This window comes from Lissotriton helveticus, chromosome 6, assembly GCF_964261635.1.
Source record: "Lissotriton helveticus chromosome 6, aLisHel1.1, whole genome shotgun sequence".
Classification (NCBI taxonomy): Eukaryota; Metazoa; Chordata; class Amphibia; order Caudata; family Salamandridae; genus Lissotriton; species Lissotriton helveticus.
The window spans coordinates 713,969,599-713,996,215 of NC_136067.1; positions in this window are offsets into that span (position 1 = coordinate 713,969,599).

A 26,617-nucleotide genomic window follows, 5' to 3' on the forward strand; every position below is an offset into this window, starting at 1 on the left:
GACTATGTTTTATTTGTGGATGGAGCGCACCCACTGAGGAAAACGCTGCGCACTCCAGCATCCAGAAGGCCATGCGATTGGCCACGCCCACCCAGGCGGATGCTGGTAACATTATTTAGTGCGCGAAGCATGACGCTTTCATTTACTTGGAACTGCGAGCCACTGATGAGGGGTCAGCAAGAGCCCCGAAACGCGTATGGCTTAATAATTGACTGATGTGAGTTATTGAGGATTCTCCTGCTTGCCTGCTGCCAATAAACTTGCACAACGGTAATTTGGTGTCCAGAGACCTCCTTCAAATTGGGTTCCTGCTTTGTTGGATATATATATATAGGTAATGGAATCCTACATGCCCATAGTTTCCACCCCACCCCCCTAAAACAATCAATCCCTTATGCAGAATGCCTCAGGATGACACGCAATTGCAGCACTCCTGAGGGTCTTACTAATGCTAAAACAAATCTATTCACACGACTCCAACAAAGAGGATACACCCCAGAAACGTGTAGAAAAGCTGAAGCGAAATGTGAAACCAAGAATAGAAAAGATCTAATATTCCCAGTGATAAATGAAACAACTACAAACAGTAAGGCAAGACAACCCCCCAGACTAATAACAGGCTACAACCGGTATCACTCAAACCTCCGCAAAATCTTAAAAAGGCACTGGCCATTAATCCACAATGACCCTACTATAGGGGGCGAAGTAGGAGAGAGTCCACTGATATCGTTCAGGAAAGCGAAATCAATGCGGAACGCCCTGGTGGTGAATGCACCGGTCCATAAACAGAAGAAAAACTGGTTACAGTCACAGAAGGGGTTCAAAAAATGCATAAAATGCAAAGCCTGCATGTATGGCATCAATACCACTGAGGTCCAGTTACCATTCAGAAGAAAGAAATACTCCCTGAGGGCACATTTCACATGCAAAACTGATTTTGCTGTCTACGTGCTAACATGCCAGTGCGGCAAAAGATATGTGGGATCGACTATTCATCCCGTCCATGTAAGAATTCTGCAGCACCTAAGGGCGATTGCGAACTTAGACCAAACGTACCCCGTGGCGCGCCACATCCACGAGGCCCATGGGGGCAGTATGGATGGTCTTACTTACTTTGTTATAGACAGCATCCCCAAGAATCCGAGAGGTGGAAATCGGAAACTGGCGCTACGCCGCCTGGAGTCTAGATACATAATTCTAATGAACTCCAAGATCCCAGCAGGTTTAAATGCGGATGAGGCCCTTAGTGTCCACATTTAAAACAAACACATCCCAGCGCCTCTCTCTGCCTTCCTTATCCCTAGTACCCGTGAACATATGCATAGTTTTAATCTAGAATCACTGTAAATACACTTTATAAGCACTCATCACTACAGGGAGATGACCGACCAATAGATAGTAAACATCACACATCGTGCCACACAGCAGGTAACCCCCACCGCTACGCTCAGCAGCACTTGCTGTTAACAATACATTGTAAGGTCCCGTTCGCCTTCCTTCAAGTAGAAGGAGCAGTAATCTACATTCAATAGTTTACCTGCATTAGGCTATCAGGCGAAACAAGTAACGCGCGCGCGGCGGTCTCACTGTTAACACTCACCGAGTCTGAACAATCCAGATGCTGCCCACTAGCAGAAGCGCGCCTCAGGGAACTGACAATTTTGAGATTACAGCGCCGGACCAATCCACATGTTTATATGTTCAGGAATGTGCAGCCTATGTGCATGGACACACGGGATTCGCTGCAGCGCTGATACAAAACATGTGTACTAGAAAAGGCTGTAAATGAGGGGGGCTGTGTCACCAGTAATGCGCACTCTCACAGTAATGTTGGGCACAATTTTTCACACTGTATATATTAAGCACGTAATTGTTTGGTCACATATGCTGCAAGTACCTGTTACATGTGATTTAACAGTAACAGTAGAAAGACTATATGGATGCTCTAAATGTGCAAGTCATATGCTAAAGCAGCGTCATCACCTTGGGTGTAACCGAGGTAACTATAGCAACTGTCATTCAACATTAACTGAGACTACCCAATCAGTGAGAATGTGCTATTGTGTATATATAAATCGCAATGTCAGTATGCATTTGTTAGTGATCAAGGCGGCAGGAGTCCGTCGAAACGCGTCTGAGCAGAAACTGAAATGGAATAAATACGTTTGAATTGAAACTCACGGAGTCAGCGCCTTCTTTAATCAGAAGATTGGTTTGGTAATCAATATATATATATATATAGATATATATATATATATATATATATATATATATATATCTATATATATATATATATATATATATATATATATATATATTACCTACTGGCGGTCGCCAGTAGGTAGTTATAGTTAGGATTGGCTACCATAGGAAATCCGCAACATTCTATTGGGAATAACTCTGGAGCCGGTTAAGGAATTTGTGTGTAATTTTCCAAAATTTTGCCCAGCTCTGCTGCGCTCCTTCCCTGAAAGTTTCGGGGGGATTCGGGAAGTGGGGGCTGAGAAAAAAGGGGGGACCCAAAACGTGTTTTCCCCATGTTAATTTCCATAGGACGGTCTGACAAGTCTACAGCCCGAACCGCTGAACGGAATTACGCTAAACTTGGCAAAATTGTAGGGACTGGTAAACAGATGTGCCTTTGCTATGTTTGGTGAAAATTGCTCCAGTGGTTTTTTCGAAAATTAACTTCAAAATCACATATATATCTATAGGCGCTCTCCGAGCGCTCACAGGTGCGCGTACCGGGGAGCGCACCCGGCACGCTCTGGGAGTGCGCGAGCGGAAAGCTGATTGGCTGGCAGGTGTCTGTCAACATTCTAAACAGTCGGGAGAGTCCGCCATCATGTGTCTCGGTAGAATCGAGACACAAGAGGTGAAAAAGAAAGGGGGAAATAATTAAAAGGGGGCAGAGTAGGCACCCCCTGACCCCCTTGGTTTTCTGAGGGGGGCCTAGAAGGACCTTGAAGGGCAAAAAACCTTTTTTTTTTTAATTTGCGGGGTAAGCGCTGGCTGCGCTCCCCGGTACGCTCTCCGGTACGTGCACCCTGAGCGCACCATGGGGAAAAACAGTGTAAACAAATAGAGTAAAAAAATAATGTAGAGTGTTTAGAGGTAAGTTAGCTCTGAAAAGAGCTGTTGTGCTAAGTGGGTGTTTTTTGTACCTACAAGTAGGTACCAATGCAGAGTCTTATATTCAAGAAGAAAACTCTATTCCCCTCATCTGTAAAATGCACACCATCTCTCCTATAGATGTCTTGCATGTTGTAACGCAAGTTGTTGTGGTAAATGGAACCCATACCATAGTCTCTGAGGTAAGCAGAAACAGATTTATTTACATGTTTCCTTGCTTTCTCAATCTGTGGACAAAATTGGTTGGACCAGTTCCATTTTTGCCTTTGGCATATATCAGAAAATACCAAGGCAGTTTTTGGAAAAAGTGACATCAATTGCCCAAATATGTCCTTTAAAAGCATTTCCAGACCTACCCCAGTCAAAGTGCCCAAGGCATTTCCACCACAGTGCACAATTATAAGGTCAGGGTGTGGTAAATGCATAAAGGATTTTATCAATGTTAACAATTGGTGACTCCTCAATCCTCTCTGTCCAATCCATACAATGTCCACATTTGGTAAATCAAGATTGTAAATACCTCTGTTAGCTGTGTAATTGTGACTCCAGTGGACATAGCTATGACCCACAAACCAGACTTTTGTCATTTTGAAGGTAGATGTGCTTCTAGTCAGATGAGTTGTGGAAATGAAATGGCAGTTTGATTATGAAAAAAAGTGCTTGGGAATCAGTGCAGTTGAATAACCAGAAATGATTGGTGCTTTGCTAAAAATCTTCACTGAAAATTAGGGTGCATGCTTTTTTTTGTAAGAAGCCATTTTAATGGTTGAGAAAAAGTCATTTAAAGAAACATTGCATTTCATTAGCTAGTAGATTGAGAGGTCAAACAGCCTTGAAGGATTGTTTTGCAACTTAGTATGATGAACTTGTGAACTGTGTGCTGGTTTAAGAGGGAGTTACCATGGTTACAGGGTAAATGAGCACTGGGGGGATGGGTGAATGTTATGTGAGTTTCAAAGGCTTGAAATGTACAACCAATTAAAATGTGCAGTTTGGTTTTGAATTTGTGTGGGAACAATTTTTATTGGCTATGCACATGAATATGGGTCTGAAATGAGAACAAATCTGTGCCATTATTGAAAGGCTCCAGTGAAGGAAGCATTGTTCAGATATTCTGCTTAAGTATATCTGTTGACTGTGACTGACACTGTTTGACATCTTCCAAAGCATTTTTAAAGGTGAGTAATGATTCTTTTAAAAAACATAAAGAGCTTAAAGATTTTTGACAAGTATCACAGTGAGTGTCTGTGTGAATTAAGGAATTATATTTTTACCTTTTTCCATAATGTTAGCTGTGTGTTTATAAGGTAGACTTCTTTATAAATAGTTTTTTATGCTTGGATTCAATGCTGGTTTCGAAATTGTGTAATGGTTTCATTGGGCTTGTAAATATGCTCCTTTTTTGAAGCGTTTTGTGCAACTTTTAGCATGGTTGGAAGCAGTGAATGTATGGAGAGGGATAGGAATAGCAGATAGAAAACCATATGAAATGGTGTGGGAGATGCATAAAGTATTTCAGTAATGGTTTCAATTGAGATGGAATATAACATAAAGAGGAGCATATTTACAAGACTCTTGCGCAATTTTTGACATGGGTGCTAGCAGAAAATGCATGCAGAATAATAAAATATGCACCCAGACAAGAATATGAAATGCCGTGAGAGATGTTTAAAGCTTTTTTTAAATCGAATAAATTGAGATAGAATATACAAAAAAAGAGAGGCATATTTACAGGCTGCGTGCGCAATCTTTGACATAGCTGTGTGTGTTTATAAGGTAGACTTCTTTATAAATTGTTTTTTATGCTTGGATTCAATGCTGGTTTAGAAATTGAGTAATGGTTTCATTGGACTTGTAAATATGCTCCTTTTTTTTAAGCGTTTTGTGCAACTTTTAGCATGGGTGGAAGCAGTGAATGTATGGAGAGGGATAGGAATAGCAAATAGAAAACTATATGAAATGGTGTGGGAGATGCATAAAGTATTTCAGTAATGGTATCAATTGAGATGGTATATAAGATAAAGAGGGGCATATTTACAAGACTTTTGTGCAATGTTTGACATTAAAGTGATAGAGATATAGTGCATTGGTTTCATTGGCATATTTACAAGCCGCGTGCGTAATGTTTGACATTAAAGCTGATACAGAGATTGTGTATTGGTTGCATTGGCATATTTACAAGCCGCGTGTGCAATGTTTCACATTAAAGCTGATACAGAGATAGTGTATTGGTTTGATTGGCATATTTACCAGCTGTGTGCGCAATGTTTAACATTAAAGCTGAAACAGAGATAGTGTATTGGTTTCATTGGCATATTTACAAGCCACGTGCGCAATGTTTGACATTAAAGCTGATACAGAGATTGTGTATTGGTTTCATTGCCATATTTACAAGCCACGTGTGCAATGTTTAACATTAAAGCTGATACAGAGATAGTGTATTGGTTTGATTGGCATATTTACAAGCTGCGTGCGCAATGTTTGACATTAAAGCTGATACAGAGAAAGTGTATTGGTTTCATTGGCATATTTACAAGCCGTGTGCGCAATGTTTAACATTAAAGCTGATACAGAGATAGTGTATTGGTTTGATTGGCATATTTACAAGCCGCGTGCGCAATGTTTAATATTAAAGCTGATTCAGAGATAGTGTATTGGTTTCATTGGCATATTAGAGTGCTAACATTCTGAATTTATGGCAAATGTGTGACACATCTGAATGCTTTCTTGATGGAACCAAAGTAAACAAGCATTGAAAATGCAATAGATTTGGTGTGATGTTAGGCACATGTCCACGATATTACATGTAATCTACCATCTCTGTCTCTGCAAGCAGTGTGTGTGTCTCTGCACAAATTATTTCTCTGTATCTACAGGCCAAAAACAGGCCACCTATATATAAACAAGATATAACATTAATTAGTAAATTATATCTAACATTGAGCAAGCGGCTTGTAAGTATGCCAATGAAACCTTTGCACTATCTCTGGACCAGCATTAATGTCAAACATTCAGAATTTATGGCAAATGTGTGACACATCTGAATGCCTTCTTGATGGAACCAAAGTAAACAAGCATTGAAAATGCAATAGATCTCGCCCTCGGTGTCACACATACTGTTGGCAGTGACAGACATGGTACATTATATCTAAAATCCAATTAATCTGTCTAAGATCACACTGTGAGTGAAGCTTGAAATAATGAGCAACTAGAGTGCTAACATTCTAAATTTATGGCAAATGTGTGACACATCTGACTGCTTTCTTGATGGTAGCAAGGTAAACAAGCATTGAAAATGCAATAGATTTGGTGTGATCTTAGGCACATGTCCACGATGTTACATGTAATCTACCATCTCTGTCTCTGCGAGCAGTATGTGTGTCTCTGCACAAATTATTTCTCTGTATCTACAGGCCAAAAAAGGGCCACCTATATATAAACAAGATATAACATTAATTAGTAAATTGTTTTTGACGCAAAGCACATGCAATGTAAATGAGCCTTTTGTTGTATACTAGTGTTTATATTGTTTACTCATTGTAATTGTTATGTAATATGTTTGTAGTGGTCTATAATATGTTATTTTTTGTTTTCCACAGATTATAATCATCTATACAAACTAACAAAAAGATTCCTTCTAAAACAAGAAGAGAAAAAAATTATAAGAGAAAATTAAGGTCTAAGGAAAAAGAAAATAAAGAACCAACCAAAATAAAATCTTCAGAGAAAAAGAAAAATGCTCCTGGTAAGCAAAGTAAAAATTTTCTCAGGAAGTTATTGAAATGTCAAGCAAAAAAAGTTTTTTAACTAAGAACAATGAAACACCTGTAATTTCAAAAAAGACAGGATGTCCTGCTAAAAATGTTAGACGTGTACAAGGAGACGATATCTTGCAAAGCAATAGTAGAAGCAAACAATTTTCTGACATTCGTAGACCAATGTTTTACAACAGAATTGTATTAAATGTATTAAAAAATGTAAAAAGGTATAAAAAAGACAGCTTTTTACAAGAAAAAAAAACATAGTTAAGATCGTGGATGAAGCATTTAAAGTGAAAAATAAATTGTTTTGTTTAGTAATGAATAGAATTCGTACACTTGATAAGATAATCAATGTGTTTAAATCAAAATGTAAGTGGAGGAGAGTAAATAATCGAACTAATTTCTGTGATGTTTTTTCTGGAGAATGCAAGCATAGTTCAAGTTCTGAGACATTTTTTAATGAAGAAAGTTACTTTCAGGATAATGATTTGGTGCATGCAGTTGACACCAGTGGTCGAGCATATGAGGTGAAGGACGGTTGTCCGGTTGAAAAAGAAGAGATTGTCACCTAGAAATACAGAAGAGGTGTTAGCTGATGAAGTTTTAGGGAGATGTCCTAAGGCTCCAGTATATACATGGAATTGTAGTAGTATTTGTAGCGTCCGACAGGAATCAATTGATTTGTTTCGCACTTTCTTACGGACATATACTAAGAAAAGTGTGAAACAAAAAATGAAAATTTCACAAGAGTTAGATCCTTGTAGGGTGAGAGAAAAAACAGGTTTGCAAGGGCATTCACTGGCTTGTCTTTCATGAAAAGTATGTCAGAGTGTTTTTCACCATTTTAGGATGTTAGCAGTACATCATAATAAAGTGAGGAAATTAGTGAGAAGGTTGTACTATGCAAAAAGTCCAGCACTTAAACTAAAACAGTTAAACAGTGCTCTTTTGCATGGAACTGAATTAGATGTCAAAAACATTTGTGATGAAATTGAGTTTTGTTACTTTGGTGAAAAAGAGGTTAGTGCAGAAATTGACCCAGTAATGGAAGGTAATGTAGAAGAGAATGTAGAGATTTTAAGTACAGAAAAATTTGAAAATGAAATTATGAAGTTTAAGGTCAATTCAAGTGAAAGGCCTAATTTTTCTTGTCGACGGACTCATTATAAGCATCAGACTAGATTAGTTGATTTATATGTAAAAAGCGAAAAGATAAATAATAATGAGTGGAAGGATTTTGCAACTTATTTGTTGGTTGAAAATTGTTTTGATTTGGGCTCTGATCAACGTATTTGTACATATTGGTATAATAAATTAAATGAAAACAAAATGCCTGCTAGAGCTGTTCATGTTCATAATAATCTGGAGTTGGTAGACATTCCTTCTGAATTGATGGATTTAAATACCTATGAGTCTACTCTGATTCAATGTGTGCATCCTTTTCAGGCTATTGTTTGCATGGAGCCTAAGACAGGGAAATTGCCTCCTTCAGATTTACAGAGAGGATTAAAGGGAAGAGTTGTTTATTTGCCTCTAGATTTTAAGAAAAATATTGATACCATTGGTGTTGAAAAAGTAGAAGAGGAACTTCTGGTTATTCTAGTTAATGGTGTTCCGACAAAAAGTAAGAAAATCTGGCAAGAATTAGTGGATGTTAGGAAAGTCAAGAAGGCAACGTTGTAGCTGGTAAAAAATAATCAGAACTATACAAATGTGTATGTGGGAGATGAGGAAACAACTGTACAAGACGACACTGATGTCTCTGCTGGACAAATAGAAAAAGTTGATGTCTCTAGAAGTGAAGAAATTTACGAACATTATAGTGTTCATCCATTGCATTCCAAAGAAGTAATGGGGAATGCTATTGACTTATTTCAGATGAAAAAACCCGAAGGAAGTCCCATTAGTGTATGGGAAGAAAGTTTAGAAGCTCGTTGTTTTCAACAGTTATTTCCAACAGGTGAAAGTGGACGATATGACGACCGACCTGTTCAAATTCCTGCATCTGAATACCGGACTTCAAGATTATATGCAGAAGATCCAAGGTTTCGTCAATGCATTCCATATTTGTTCCATCTACTGTTTGAGAGTGACTTGTCTGGACTTTCCTATGCAGTAAACCATATACTGAAAAGTGGAGCACATCTACAAAATGTTTCGGCAAGGGATTTTATGGATAAAGTCAAACTGCAAGACAGTGTTTTGGAATCTCAGCTAATTAATCTCATGGCATGTCAGCGTGGTACGAGTATTGGTACCGTCGTCATGGGGAATTGAAATGTATGCTAAGAAACTTAGGAACTCCTTCATGGTTCCTCACTCTTAGCTGTGCTGAGTATCCTTGGGAAGACTTACTTGAATTTCTACGAGAGACAAATAAAAACATTCAAAATATTGAATACAAGACACCTGGAGAACTGTGCTCTTTGGATCCAGTTAATGTATGCAGGTATTTCAATCATAGGTTTGAAGCTATGATGTCTTTTATTACAAACAAAAAAAATCCTCCGCTTGGAGAGGTGTTGGATTTCTTTTGGAGAAAGGAGTATCAAGCAAGAGGTGCTCCTCATATACATATGCTGCTATGGATTAAAGATGCACCTAAATTTGGAACAGATTCAGATGAGAAAGTGATGAGTTTCATTGAGCAGTATTCTACATGGGCTGTTCCGAAAAGTACAGAAGAAAACAATTTAAGACACCAAGTTTTACGCTTTCAAAGTCATCGTTGTGGGAAATACTGTCGTCGAAAATACAAATCAAAGGACAAATTCTATACGAAATGTCGTTTTGCATTTCCACGTCCAGTAACATTGAAAGGAAGAGTGAACAATTTTATGTCTTCTCTTTCTCTGCGACATACTGTGACAAGGAAATCACCCAAAAATACATACAACCTAAGAAGAATTGAGAAATCCAAATTTATAAATGACTACAACCCAGTCATTTTGTCCATGTGGAATGCAAACATGGATATTCAATATGTGGCTGACAACTCTATTGCTGTGTCTCGATATGTGACGTCTTACATCACAAAAACAGAAAAAACGGAAGTGAAGAAAATGTGGGAGGAAATTTCACATGAAAAGAGTCTAAGCAAGAAATTATACAGTTACAGTCTAAAGATGTTGTCGCATCGAGAAATTGGAGCGTATAATTGTTCTGATCGGTTATCATCAGCAAGTCTATATTAACCCTGGGCGAAGCACTACGCTACGCTCGTGGAGTTTGCGAACTTTTTGCAACTTCGCACTACACGAGCTGCATGTAGCACAGTGCGAACATGCGTAGTGCAGCGTAGCGTAGTGCAGCGGTAATTTTTTGCTTGTTCGCGGTCCTGAACGTCATGTTCGCGACCGCGAGCAAGCAAAATGACATCCCGGCGAGATTCTCAACGTGAGGAGGTCAGGTTTCTCATTGTGAGTGGTTGCGCATGCTCGCGACCGCTCTCAATGAGAAACTACCTGTTCGCGTTGAGAAAGCTGCCGCTCGAGTACTAATCTACTCGAGCAGCAGAAAACTACAGCTCGCACTGTGCAAGATGCCGTTTTCAATGCTTGCACAGTGCCGGATGCTTGTCCGCACTGTGCAATCATTGAAAACGCATCTTGCACAGTGCGAACATGCTACTACGCAGCTCGCGTAGTGCTACGTGAAGTTCACGTAGTGCGAAGTGCACTTCGCGTAGCTTCGCGTAGCGCTACTTCGCGAACTACGCCCACCCTTAGTCTATATGCCAAATCGAGAACCATCATTTGGGTGAGTCTAGGTCTTGCTGCAACACGAAACCGAGTTTTGAAATCTGTACAAGAAATAGAGTATTTGGCGGAGAAAGAACCAGACAGTACAGGTATTTTGAAGACAAACATGTTGAATACATACTATCCATATAGAAGTACTCACCTTGAGAACGCTTGTCTCCATGAAGTTCTGCAAACCTACATTTTTAAAAAGAACGTCACAGAAGACATCAATAAAGGTGTATATGCTGTAATTGGATGTGAAGGCTGTCTAGTAAAACAAAAAAAAGGCCATTTGATTAATCATCGAAAATTGAGTTGTGATTCTCCAGACAAAAGGGAATTTTATTACTTAGCTCTTTTGCAACTCTTTAAGCCTTGGCGTAGAGAAGAGGAACTACTTGGAGATTTTCTTACTTATGAAGATTCGTTCAATGCAACCAAGGATACGATAAAATGCCCTGTTTTTTCAAATTATCTGCAAATGTTGAACGAGGAAATACAGCAAGAAGCTACAATTGCAGCAGAGATTGCTAGAGACAGTTCTCAAGATAGTCAGAGTTCTGCTTCATTGAGTCAGGGTCCACTAGGAGGACCAATTATACAAAATTAAGCTGCCACTGCCATGGATGTAGTTGAAAGAGCCATGGAACAAGCTCAGGAGGATGGAGTTGACTTAGAAGATTCGGAAAAAGAACTAAACGTTGAGCAGAGACAAATATATGATCAAGTCACACAACAAATTGAGCATGGTTTATCTCATGAGAAAAATGAGTGCTCATGTACATCATTTGTACCTATCCGACTGTATCTGAGTGGAGAAGCAGGAACTGGAAAAAGTTTCCTGATTAAAGTGATTGCAACATATTTGCAGAAAACAACGGAATCATCGCTCTCTTGTGTTGTTACTGCTCCAACTGGGTTGGCAGCACACAACATTAAAGGGATTACTTTACATCGCTTATTGATGCTGCCAGTGGAGCATGATAACAAATTACAATACCACAAGCTATCTGGAGAAGCTTGTTGTGAAGTTTCAAGAGTCCTAAAGTAAATGAAACTTCTTATCATTGATGAAGTAAGCATTGTGTCAAATGTAATGCTTGCTTTTGTGCATTTAAGAATGCAAGAAACTCTTAAAACAGACTATGATGTGTTATTTAGATGCAAACACATCATTGTTTTTGGAGATCTACTGCAACTAACTCCAGTGAAAGGACAGCCAGGGCCCGATTCACAGAACTAACTTAAGACAAAATCCTAAACTTACTACCATTTTCGTATTCACAGAAGGCACTTACTCATTATGGTATTCACAGAAGACACTTACTCATTTCGGTATTCACAGAAAGTAGGAGTCCTAACTTTAAGACTCCTAAATGCCTTCTGTGAATACCGAAAGTCTTAAAATTAGGATTTTTCTCAATTGAGTAGTAGTAAAGTTAGGACTCCTAACTTTAGGACTTCTAAATACCTTCTGTGAATACCAAAAGTCTTAAAATTAGGATTTTTCTCAATTTAGTAGTAGTAAAGTTAGGACTCCTAACTTTAGGACTCCTAAATGACTTCTGTGAATACTGAAAGTCTTAAAATTAGGATTTTTCTCAATTTAGTAGTAGTAAAGTTAAGAGTCCTAACTTTAGGACTCCTAAACTGAGAAAAATACGAATTTTAAGAGTTTAAGTATTCACAGAAGGCATTTAGGAGTCCTAAAGTTAGGAGTCCTAACTTTACTACTACTAATTTGAGAAAAATCCTATTTTTAAGACTTTATTTATTCACAGAAGGCATTTAGGAGTCCTAAAGTTAGGAGTCCTAACTTTACTACTACTAAATTGAGAAAAATCCTAATTTTAAGACTTTCGGTATTCACAGAAGGCATTTAGGAGTCCTAAAGTTAGGAGTCCTAACTTTAGTACTACTAAACTGAGAAAAATCCTAATTTTAAGACTTTCGGTATTCACAGAAGGCATTTAGGTGTCCTAAAGTTAGGACTCCTAACTTCTGTGAATACCGAAATGAGTAAGTGCCTTCTGTGAATACCAAAATGAGTAAGTGCCTTCTGTGAATACCAAAATGGTAGTAAGTTTAGGATTTTGTCTTAAGTTAGTTCTGTGAATCGGGCCCCCAGTGTTTAAAATGCTTACGCACGAAGATACCAGGAAGTGCTTAGGAAGCATTGGAAATTTTAACATATGGCTACATTTCAAATATGCAGAACTACTTCAAAATATGCGACAGGCAAAGGATGAAGATTATAAAAATATTCTACAAGATGTAAGAACTGGGAAACTAACTGAGCATGGCAAAGAAGCTTTACATGGACGATTAATTTCAAATTTGTTTCCAAAGGAAAATATTCTCCCAGAGAATATTTTTAAGAAAATTCCTGAAAACAAATCTGTCATATGCTTGATGCCAACTCTGCAAGAATGTTCAATCTTCAACACCAAAATGTTAAAGTTGGAAAATCAAGAAATTCTGAAACTGGAAGCTATTGATAAAATAGAACATGAAGGAGCAACTATTATTTTGTCAGAGAAGTTGAAATCAAAATTAGATTCTTTAGAGAAGACAATATCTAAAACTGCTGGTATGGAAAAGACTCTGTATGCATCTTTAAATTGTCGTATAATTTTACGACGTAATTTAGATGTGGAAAGAGGTTTAGTAAATGGATCAATGGGTCATGTTGTGGATTTTGTGAATTACCGAAATAGAGATGGAATTGAAATTATAAAAATTAAATTTGATGGTATTGAAGAAGTACAACAAATCTGTCGTTGTTCTGCTCACTTTTTGCTAGTGAAAGATTTATATGTACGCAGAAAACAGTTTCCTGTTTCTTTGGCATATGCAGTAACTATTCATAAATCTCAAGGTTTAAGTGTTGATAGTGCTTTGGTGAATATTGGAAATTCTGTGTTCAAGGAGGGTATGGCATATGTTGCTTTATCTCGAGTCAGAACTTTATTTGGATTGTACTTGATTGATTTTGATGAGACAAAGATTAATGCAGATCTAAATTGTGTAAAAGAATATAATAGGTTAAGAAGAGAGTATGCTCCAAATTTACCTCAATATCCTCTGTTTGAAAAGCGTGTGGTAGGCCGAAAAAGAAGAAATGAGAAAAATTGTTGTGAAGTTGTAGCAAAAATTAAAAAAGTAGATGAAACAGTAATTGTAAGCAGAAAGGAAATGGATTCAGTTAAAGATAGTGTTGGATTTGAATTTGAAAATAGTTCTGGTGTCAACTGCTATGCTAATGTAGTGGTTAATGTTGTTTTTTTCTCCAAACTGTAAAAGAACAGATTGCTGAAAATCGTGATCAAACACTTTGTTGTTTATTAAATTCTGTATTAGAGAAATGTAGCAGTGATAGAGCAAAAATACAAAGTGTTTCTGAAATTTAGACATATGTTCTGGTCTAAATCAATTTTCACAGAATATTCAGCAAGATTGTCAGGAATTTCTAATGTATATGCTTGTTGTTTTGCAAGATGAAGGAGTAGATGTAGAAAATCTTTTTGGCCTTTCTTATAAATGGCAACATGACTGTGACAATTGCTCCTTTTCAAGTAGTACTACAGTAGACACTGAAAGATTTATATATTTGACTTTACCAGACTGCAAATCAGTGTCTTTTAATAATCTAGTTAGAGCAGCAAATCAAAACATGGTCTGTAGTCAATGTAAATCTGAAATGGTATCAACTTTATTTTTAATAAGATATGGACAGTGTGTTATTTTATTGTTCCAACGATGTAGACCTGATGGAACTAAATTGACAACATTAATTAAACATTTTGTGGCTTCTCAATTATCAATTTCAGGAAGAACCTTTACAACTGCAGCAATTATTTACCATGATGGTAACAACATCATGACATTACACATGTTATTTAAAATGTGAAAAAGGTTGGAAGCTCTGTAATGATACTCAATTGACTTTCAAACAACGTTTGCCTTCTGACTTACTAAATTCTTACCCAGTGTTCCTACAACCGAAATTTTAGGGAAGGTAATTGGCCTATGAAGATTGCAGCAGTTAATATAACTTAGTTTGCTCTTCAAAATTACTTTCTGAATGAGAGTGATGAAGATAATAAAAAACATGTAGCTCTCATAGAGATAGTATATGTTTATTATATAGTGTGTGCTGTGAGTATTATAGAAATTATTTATAAAAAGTAAGCTAGAGGTGGAAGTAAAACTCTTGTTTCATAATGTAAAAGATGTTGGAGCTTTTCTTTTAGTATGTCGGGTAAATGAGACATTAAGAATACTCTGGACTAATTTCCATAGAAAAGGACTTTCCCTATACTATTTGGCCTCATGGAATTGTGGATGGATCAAAAGTGAGTTTAGATATGGTTTTTAAAATTTTACATTATTTAAGAAATTATTCAATGGGTTTTTTAAACACAATCATTTTGATTGTGTTTTTTTTTGCCCGCTGTTATATGATGAGTACTATTGAAGTCACTGTTTTAAGTGAAATTCAATATATTCTGAGAACAGCAAAAATAAACCATTTAACATGATGTTGAAATTGTTATTAAATATATATTACTTTCCCATTCTCTTATGCTCACTCACCTATTTCCACCCTCTATCACTCCTCTTAACTCACCCTCACTGGCCTTTTTTCACTCTCCCTCACCTCCCTTCCCATATTCCACTTTCCTCACTTATTCTTATTAACCACTCCTTCACTGCCCTTTCCCTCTCTCCCATTCACTACTTTCCAGCTGTCAGTCACTCTACTTCACTCCCCTTCCCGTTGTTTTCTTTCTTTGTTTCCTCAATAATTTCCCTTCTCTCACTCACCTTATTACACTTCACTCACTCCTTCTCTCACTTCCTTTGTCCTCTCACATCCTCACTCCCTTTCCCTCACTCCCTGTCTCCTAGCTTCAGTCTTTCGATCCTGTTACTCTCTCACTCCTCTTCCATCACCCACACTCCCTTACTTATCTTACTTTGTCTTTTGTATTCTAAAATATATATTATAAATAATCTATTTTTGTTTGTCTTTCACAGATATACATTTTAATGGAAATATGATATTACATTTACATTACTTATAAGGTAAGTTTCATGTACAATGTTTATTTTCACTATACTGTTTTCCATAACCTCACTTCTTTGATACTCCCACGCCTCTGTTCCCTTATTACGCTTGCCTCACTTATTCTGAATCCCCGCGTTTAGTCTCTTTTTTCAAATTTTTCTCTACACTCACCTTATTTCAGGCCTTCTCTTTTATTTTATTTCCTCTCTGTTCTCTTACTTCATTGTTTTATATTTTTCCCTTTTTTTATTCTCCTTCGTCCACTTCACTTACTCCTTCTCTTTCTTTCTCTGTCTTCTTACTTCTACACTCCCCTTCCCTCAATCTCTTTCTGTTAGCCTCATTCTCTCCATTACCTTAGTCTCTCACTTCTCTTCTGTCACGCTCACTGCCTATAACTCAGCTATACTCCCACACTCACCTTCTGTCAGACCTTCTCCTTTAGTTTGCTTCCTCTCTCCTTTCTTTGCTCCTTCACTCTTTTCTCTTCCCTTACTTTCTTATTCCACTGTATCAACTCCTTCTCTTACTCCTTCTGTCCCCTTATTTGTACACTCCCCTTCCCTCATTCTCTCTCAGTTAGCCTCATTCTCTCTGTCCTCTTAGTCTCTCACTCATTTTCTATCACGCTCACTCCCTATAACTCAGCCATACTTCTACACTCACCTTCTTTTAGACCTTCTCCTTTACTTTCCATCCTCTCTTTTCCCATCCTTCACTCCTTCCCTCTTTTCCCTTCCCTTACTCCTCTTTCTGCAGTTCAGTAACTGCTTCTGTCAATCGCTCTGTCCTCTAACTTACTCACACCCCTTTTCTCACTCTCTCTTTGTTACCCCTATTCTCTCCGTTCTCTTAGTCTCTCACTCCTCTTCTATCATGCTCATTCCCTATTACTGAGCCATACTCCCACACAATTATCTTCTTTCAGACCTTTTCCTTTACATTCCTTCCTCTCTCTTCCCATCCTTCACACTTTCACTCTTTTCCCTTCTGTTATTCTCCTTAATCCACTTCACTAATTCCTTGTCTTATTCCCTCTATCCTCTTACTTCTACACTCCCCTTATCTCATTCTCTCTCTGTTAGTCTCATGCTCTCCATCTCTTTAGTCTCTCACTCCTCTTCTGTCACGCTCAATCCCTATAACTTAGTTATACTCACACACTCACCTTCTTTCAATCCCCCTACTTCACTTCCCTTACTCTCTCATCCCTTTTTTTGCTCCCTCGCTCATTTTCCTTTCCTCTCTCACTAAAATTAGGATTGGGGACGGCAGCGGTGGTTCTCTAATGCTCGAACAATGATCATAATGTTCCTACACACAGCTATGTCAAAGATTGCACACGCAGCTTGTAAATATGCCTCTCTTTTTTTGTATTTTCTATCTCAATTTATGCCATAAAAAAAGCTTTAAACATCTCTCACAGCATTTCATGTTCTTGTCTGGGTGCCAATTTCAATATTCTGCATGCATTTTCTGCTTGCACCCATGTCAAACATTGCGCAAGAGTCTTGTAAATATGCCCCACTCAGTGTCATATTCCATCTCAATTGATACCATTACTGAAATACTTTATGAATCTCCCACACCATTTCATATGGTTTTCTATCTGCTATTCTTATCCCTCTCCATACATTCACTGCTTCCACCCATGCTAAAGGTTGCAGAAGGCGCTTCAATAAAAGGAGCATATTTACAAGTCCTATGAAACCATTACACAATTTCTAAACCAGCATTGAATCCAAGCTGAAAAAACAATGTATAAAGAAGTCTACCTTATAAACACACAGCTACGTCAAAGATTGCGCACGCAGCTTGTAAATATGCCTCTCTTTTTTTGTATATTCTATCTCAATTTATGCCATTAAAAGAAACCTTTAAACATCTCCCACGGCATTTCATATTCTTGTCTGGGTGCCAATTTTATTATTCTGCATGCATTTTCTGCTTGCACCCATGTGAAATATTGCGCAAGAGTCTTGTAAATATGCCCCTCTTTATCTTATATTCCATCCTAATTGAAACCATTACTGAAATACTTTATGCATCTCCCACACCATTTCATATGGTTTTCTATCTGCTATTCCTATCCCTCTCCATACATTCACTGCTTCCACCCATGCTAAAAGTTGCACAAAACGCTTTAAAAAAAGGAACATATTTACAAGCCCAATGAAACCATTAAACAATTTCGAAACCAGCATTGAATCCAAGCATAAAAAACAATTTATAAAGAAGTCTACCTTATAAACACACAGCTAACATTATGGAAAAAGGTAAAAATATAATTCCTTAATTCAAACAGACAGTCACTGTGATACTTGTCAAAAATCATAGTTGAATTACCAAAACTGTACTTCCGTCTGGGGTCTCCTCTGGAAAGTACAGTATGGCAGATCTTGCACTCCACCTTTGGAGCATTACATTTCACTGTCTTCTGAAAGTACACAAAATGGCGGCAATAGTGTACATTAGAGAGAGACAGTGAGAGAAAGAAGGCATGAGATGAAGAAGAGATGTGAAATGCACATTGGAGAAAATATAGTGGGATAAGGGAAGTAACTATGAGTAAACTTACTATGTAACACAGAAATGTTGCACTCTATACTATAAGTCTCATTTTATACCACAATCATTTCACTACTATCTCATAAATTACAAATAGAATAATAAAAAATGTCTCAAACAATTTATAATTTCTAAATATAAATTTATTCTTCAGAATTTTCATAATTTAGAAGAACTTCTAACATTAACTGATCAGGAATCTTCTCATCAGAAGTCTCCATACATGACTCCTGGAACTCAATATAGTCCAAACATTCGATTAATTCAGCATCCAAAGTCTTATCATTAAAATCCTCCATTCCATCTCCTCTCAAATAAAGGTCTTCTTCATGGATAGTGTTATCAACAGGATCATTTAAGACCTCAATAAAACTCGCCTCAACTAAACTTGCAGAAATTTCAAAATTAATATCAATGGTGTCCTCATTCAAATCCATATTCTTTTCAAATTTCTTGCTGTAAATTGCAGAAAAAAAATCACTTTAATTTATCGTTTTTAGTAATAGATAATATAAAAATAGCTTTATCAAGTATTAAATTCCCCTTACAAATTAACAACTCACCTTTTAGAAAGCAGCAGAAGAGTTAGTACTGTGTGAATTTCACACCAGAAATAGAACACAAAAAATTCCTCACAAATGTACCTCAAAGAGTACTATCACAAAATGGCTGTGTTTCCCTCTCATTTTTCATGTATATTCATGTAGAAAACCAATGAAACTTCATCACACACAAATTCAAAACCAAAGAAACATTTTAACTGGTTGTAAATTTCAAAAGCTAATTGGCTCTTGGGTGTCTGTAAACATTCTAAATGGTCTGCATAGTCCGCCATCTTGTGACTCTGAAGAACAGAGACACAAGAGATGAAAAATAAAGGGGGAAATAATTAAAAGGGGGCAGAGTAGACACCCCCTGACCCCCTAGGTTTTCTTAGGGGGGCCTGAAGGGCAAAAAACCTTTTTTTTGTTGAAATTTTCGCGGGGTAAGCGCTGGGTGCGCTCCCAGGTGCGCTCTTCGGTACGCGCACCCTGAGCGGACCACGGGGAAAAACAGTGCAAAAAAATAGAGTAAAAAAATAAAGTAGAGTGTTTAGAGGAAAGTGATGCATTGCTGGAGTGTGTCACAAAAATGATGCAACTCCAGCAATGCATCCTTTCACATGGGGCCATTCCCATGTGAAAGGGCCTGCTTCAGTCTTACCCCTGCTGTGAGGCAGGCGCAAGATTTAGACGCAACAGTGTCATAAAAGTGACGCAGTGAAATCTCATAGATTTCACTGCGTCACTGCGTCACTGCGCTGGCTCAAATGACATCACTGATGACATCACTGATGACATCATCCAGTGAGTGTGTGTTTCTGGAAAGTTTAAATATTTTTCTTATATATCTATGCCAAGGTGTATTGAAGTATAAGTGGATTTACAAGTGCCTGAATGGATTATGTACTAGATGCGTGACTGACATTATAAGTGAGTGATTGAACGTGTCTTACTGAATGCATGTGTTAGTGACTTAACTATGTGAAAGTCTGTATTATTCTCTCAGTTGGTGTGTAAGCAGCTGCATCGGTTGGTGAGTAGCTACATGAGTGTCTATATGAGTTATTGATTTGTTTTCTGAGTATCTGTATGACTTATAAACTGGTCAGACCATAGCATGTTAGAATTTTCTTTCATGGGCTTGGATAAACCTAATAAACCTCCTATTGCCCTGACTATTAAACGAAGACCTTGACATAAGATTACTTCGGCTGCATTCGAGAAAGTCTGGAAAGAGCCAGTAATACTAGACTCAGATGATGCGGAGTCAGCTCTGTACAAACTCAATGCCGCCCTCCTGGATACAATTAACCTTCTGGCCCTACAAAAAATAACTAAACATCCCCCGGTGGTCAAGAGAGAGATATGGTATACCGAATTGCTAAAATTAGAAAAACAAGGGTGTAGGAAATTGGAAAAACTCTGGAGAAAAACTCACACCAGCGACAGTAAGGCAAACTACCTAAAGGCCATGTCCATCTACTATAAAAACATCAAGAAAGCAAGAAAGAATAGTCTTACATCACAATTAGCTGAAGCTGGCAACTCTACTAGAGAGCTGTATAAAATCTTGCAGACCTTTACAAAACCATTGGCATGTGAAAGTCCAGATGAATTTTCCCAAACTCTGTGTAATAATATCTCCCTATTTTTTGAGGACAAAATTGAAACAATTTATAAGAAAATTACTTCAGCTAAATGCCCTAAGGACATTGAGGCCCCCAGTATAATCCACTTTGAGACACAAGGGGACACCCTACTTGCTTTTCCTGAAGCCAGCCATAGTGATATTCTGTCACTAATAAATAATATGAAAACGGGTTCTCCCCTAGATCTGATCCCAGCCAAACTGACTGCCACACTGAGCAAGACACTTTGTCCAATGATTCATAAGATTCTGAACTTCTCCTTTAAAGAGGGGCAACTTCCTCAACAATGGAAGGAGGCAGTTGTGAATCCCATACGGAAAAACTCGGCACTGCCATGGACAGAACTTTCCAACCTCCGTCTAATCTCCTTGCTGCCTTTCCTGAGCAAACTGGCCGAGAAGCATGTAAACATCCATGTTTCCAGTTTCATAGAGGCGACAGGGGGTCTGGACCCTTCACAATCTGGGTTCAGGCCCAACTACAGCACCGAATCTGCACTCCTCTCCGTGACCGATAACATCAAGATGTCACAGGATAGAGGAGGGTCGATGATTCTGGTGCTGTTAGACCTGTCTGCCGCCTTTGATACTGTGTCTCATGACATTCTTCTTGGCCGTTTGCAGAAGATGGGTATTGGAGGTGTGGCACTGTCCTGGCTAGAGAGCTTTCTCTCTGGCCGCTCACAATCTGTCAGCTTGGGCCCCTATCGCTCCACCTCTAGGTTGCTCACCAAAGGGGTGCCACAGGGCTTATGCCTAAGCCCCACACTATTTAATGTGTATGTGGCCCCCCTCGCTGAGATTGTGAGAGAGTATGGGTTCACACCGATGTCTTACGCCGATGATACCCAACTCCCCTTTCCTTTCCACTCTCTTACTTCTGACGTTAAGAACAACTTTGCCGAGGGCATGAGAGCAGTGTCCAATTGAATGGCTTCCAACTGCCTCCAGTGCAATGTCGGGAAGACCGAGGTAATGCTTTTTGGGAAAGCCAGTATACTCTGGTCTCCCGACTGGTGGCCCTTAGTTCTAGGACCTGTTCCCTGCCCAAAGCCGTCAGTCAAAAATCTGGGAGTGAAGCTCGACCAGAATCTAACCCTAAAGGAGCATGCAAATTTTATCACAGGTGCATGTTTTCGTACAATTGGTCTGTTGAGGCGAGTCTTCCCTCTTCTACCTGACATCCATAGAAAGACCCTAGTACAGGCCTTGGTGATAAGCCGGTTAGATTACTGCAACGGCCTTTTAATATCAGCTAATGAGGATGCATTGAACCGATTGCAGGTGGTCCAAAACACGGCAGCTAGATTAATTCTTAATGCCCCCACAAGAACTCCGTCTAAACCCCTCCTGAGGGAGCTCCATTGGCTACCAATACGGCAACGTATTAAATTTAAAATTTGCTGTACAGTGCATAAATGCCTCTTTGGAGATGGCCCCAAATATCTTGCTCAAAATTTTCATTTATACAAACCGGAACGTCTTCTACGATCAAGCAACCAACTTCTACTGGAAACTCCATTTATTAAGAAGACCAGACAAGGAGGTCGTGCCCTATCATTTATAGGACCGACTCTGTGGAACAAACTTCACATCAGTCTTAGACAAGTCACCAACCACCTCTCCTTTAGAAAAACCTTAAAAACACTTCTGTTATAAGAAATATAACCCCTCTATAGCTTTCCCGCAGAAGCACTGAAGTTTGGTATCCACGGTGAACAAAGTGCGGAGATACTCCTTACGGGGTCGAGTCCTGCGCGATACAAGAAATTAAAATAAATAAAAAATAAATAGTGCCTGAGTATCTGTGTGGGTGGGAGGGTGTGTGACACTGCATAGATGTCTGAGTGGGTGATTCACTGGTTGTATGGATTCAAAAGTCCTTCTAGGAAGGGCAGTAGGGGCGAGTTAGTTTGTGTATGGGTGTGTTGGTGAGTGAATGTATATCTCAGTAGTATTTGTGTGAGTAACTATAAATGTTTTAAGGCAGTATATGTGAGTGTTGGAATATATAAATGACTATACGTGAGAGTAAGTTATTTGAAGAGTGTGTGTATAAATTAGTGTCTGCTTGTATCAGTGATTGTATAAGACTGTAAGTATGTGTTAGGATCTGCATAAATAAGTGATGTGGTGTGTGTATAAATAATGGATTTGGTGTGTATAACTGTATACATGATTAAATTGGTATGCGATTAATTATTTGCATGACTGACTAGGTGTGTGAGTAACTCTATGGATGAGTAGCGGAGTGTTACTGTATGTAAAGGTATATGATTGCATATTATAGTACTGTATTAATTTGTAACTGCATGTATAAGTGACTGCATGTGTGTACAGACCTAGGAAATAGTGGGTGGTATGTAGTATCTGGCATAGTTGTGTGTATGGGTTTCAAAAATAGTAGTCTGTATTTTAGAGTGCGTGTATCAAACTTTATATTAGGGCATCAGTATATGCATCAGATTTTGACATGGATGATGTCATGTCAGGATCCCAACAACAACAGAATCAGAGTCCAAACGTTTATGCCACGAAACGAGTCCGTACCGGCTGGAAAGTAGGAAGAGTGACCTGTCCTGGTCCCGTTTGTGGCACTCGCGGAATCTCAAGATGGCCGCTAGGCAGCTGGAGTCGGCGGTCTAGTTGATCAGCCGGCTCCGGTGAGAACTCTTGGTGACGCTCGCGCTACTGGGGAAGTGCGCACTTCACCAAGATCTTCAGCGGAGGTAGTCGTTATTCAAGCGCTCGCGCTTGTTTCTTAGTAACGTTATTTAGAGATTTTCTGACGTGACCAGAGTATCGGAGAAGAAGAGGATTCAGCTACGAGCAGAGCAACGCATTTGGGAGTCCGTTCTTGATTCCGTTCAAGCCTGTCAGCATTGCCGAGCAAGGAGAGAGCTGTGGCGTCTGACAAGAAACTACACTGAGTGCGGTCAAGGAGAAGAACAAAGCTAAGTGCACTATAGCTAGAGTTTTCTGACTGAAAATAATAAACTTGATAAGCGCAGCATACCAATGACTTTAAGCTTAAGGTGTTGAGCAGAAATCCCACGATATTTCTTAGTAAACAAAGGAAAAAGACTGTAAGACTAAATCAACACAGTAGAAAGTAATTCTTGGATTTAAATCTTGACTTACCTGGGCATTTCTAGTGAGCCTTATCATCTGGAAGACAGTAGTGAAGTCCTGTAAAAAGAAATAACAGTTAACAGAAGTTTAGACATTTTATTTGAAGAAAGACAACATACAACTCAACATATTATTTGGTAGGTTATACTATAGTGGGACAAAAATAATAATTAGCTAAAGAAGAAAAAGAGGAGTTAGTAATAACCTGTTAATATTTTACAGAAGTGAAAGAAAGGTTCGCAGCTACTTGAATAAACAAGAAGGCGACATAAGGCATAGTACAACAAGAACTGGGTAGGTCAAAAGGCAAAGAATTAAGTAAGACTTGATACAGGGTAGAATTACAGAGTGTAAGAATTTGATATCTTTACAGGTTAAAGAAGCAAGCAGTTACAACACCCAGGAGATTCACTTCAGAACAGAATTAAGAAGAGAGGCAGGTCAACGTAGGACTTGGGGTATGTTTAGAGGCGAGTTTATTTTAAGGAAGCTTAGAGCAGTAGGGAGGTGTACTTAAAACTCTGTGCATGTGTTTAATTTTCCTAGGAGTCTTCGAAAAGCCGATTGAAAGCAGATTGAAGAACCCTACTGAAGACCAGAGAGTCCGGACCAGTCTCTTCTGTTTCTCTTTTGTTATTTTATCCAATTTCCCCCTTCCCCCTGTCTGATTAATGAGAGTCATGATATAATTCTGTCTCTGGTTGATTGGAAGGTGGAGTTGGGAAGTAAGCATCATTCTGTTCCTGTGCAAGTTCTACAAATAAAGTTTGGTAAGTCAGGGTCTTGACATGTCATCAGTGATGTGATTTGACGTGTCTTCAGTGATGTCATCACTGATCTCACTGACCATGTCATGAGTGATGTAATATGTGACGTCATCACCACTCTATTGCAGGCGAGCGAGTTATCGTTAGCTTAACTAACTATAACACATTTCTCTAATTTTATATGAGTCAAATGTTCAACTAATTATAATGTCCCTGAAACCTTTGTTTTATATTGAATTTCTTAGGTTTTTAAAATGCTAATTCCTAACTATAACGTCTGTAAAACCTGTGTTTTTTTCGGGGAATATATATATATTTGTGAGGAGCGCTTGCAATAAAGAAAGCTACTGAAACTTAACACCCCGTGAGTGCTGTGCCTTCTTTCCCGGCTGGGGAGGAGGCGTTGAGCAGTATTGATACACGGCGTACCAACCGTGTTTGCGGCACCCACCCTAGTGCCCCGTCATTTTTGGTACAGAGGAGCGTGAATATATATATATATATATATATATATATATATATATATATATATATATATGCTATACAACAAAGAGGCGAATATATATATATATATATATATATATATATATATATATATATATATGTCAAAACAGAAAGGTTGCCCTCAAGTGAAGACACCGCTAACGGGAAGTTAAAACCTTTAATTGAAGACTCCAGTGTTGCTGTCTTCCTCTCCATACCACATTCTTTAAAGTTGCCCAACGCGTCTCAAACATTCTGTGTCCTTGTTCACGGGCTGAGGAAAAGAGCACAAACAGACAGTCATGGTGAGCACCTGATAATGTTCTCCAAGTACCGCCCCCAGTGAGCGTATGCAAACGTGCATGCTGGTACTTGTTGTTTCACAACAATTCTTCCCAAGTGGGTGCTGTCGTGCCCCCAAATTACTCCAAATCTTGCCCCAGTGGGTTGGATAGGAGCCAAAGACCTGCAGCACTGTTTGTCACTGTCATTCAATACGGAACAACCCGTTCCTTTAGCGAGTCAGTTGCCTGATAGCTGGATCCGCATGTGTGGCAGCAGGGCGTCCTCGCAGCTGAGCAAGCCGCTAACATCAAAACAGAAAGGTTGCCCTCAAGTGAAGACGCCGCTAACAGGAAGTTAAAACCTTTAATTGAAGACTCCAGTGTTGCTGTCTTCCTCTTCACACCACATTCTTCAAAATTGCCCAACGTGTTTCAAACACTGATTGTCCTTGTTCACGGGCTGAGGAAAAGAGCACAAACAGACAGTCATGGTGAGCACCTGATAATGTTCTCCAAGTCCCAGCCCCCAGTGGGCGTATGCAAACATGCATGCTGGTACTTGTTGTTTCACCGCAATTCTTCCCAAGTGGGTGCTGTCGTGCCCCAATTTACTCCAAATTTTGTCCCCCAGTGGGTTGGATAGGAGCCAAAGACCTGCAGCACTGTTTGTCACTGTCATTCAACATGGAACAACCTGTTCCTTTAGCGAGTCAGTTGCCTGATAGCTGGATTCGCATGAGTGGTGGCAGGGCGTCTTCGCGGCTGAGCAAACCGCTAACATCAAAGCAGAAAGGTTGCCCTAAAGTGAAGACGCCGCTAACGGGAAGTTAAAACCTTTAATTGAAGCCTCCAGTGTTGCTGTCTTCCTCTCCATACCACATTCTTTTAAATTGCCCAACGCGTTTCAAACACTGTGTGTCCTTTTTCACGGGCTGAGGAAAAGAGCACAAACAGACGGTCATGGTGAACACATGATAATGTTCTCCAAGTCCCGCCCCCATTGGACGTATGCAAACGTGCATGCTGGTACTTGTTGTTGCACCACAATTCTTCCCAAGTGGGTGCTGTCGTGCCCCCCAGATTACTCCAAGTCTTGCCGCAGTGGGTTGGATAGGAGCCAAAGACCTGCAGCACTGTTTGTCACTGTCATTCAACACGGGACAACCCGTCCCATTAGCAAGTCAATTGCCTGATAGCTGGATTCGCATGGGTGTCGGCAGGGCATTTTCGTGGCTGAGCAAGCCGCTAACATCAAAACAGAAAGGTTGCCCTCAAGTGAAAACGCCGCTTATGGGAAGTTAAAACCTTTAATTGAAGACTCCAGTGTTGCTGTCTTCCTCTCCATACCACATTCTTTTAAATTGCCCAATGCGTTTCGAACACTGCGTGTCCTTGTTCACGTGCTGAGGAAAAGAGCACAAACAGACAGTCATGGTGAGCACCTGATAATGTTCTCCAAGTCCCGCCCCCAGTAGGCGTATGCAAA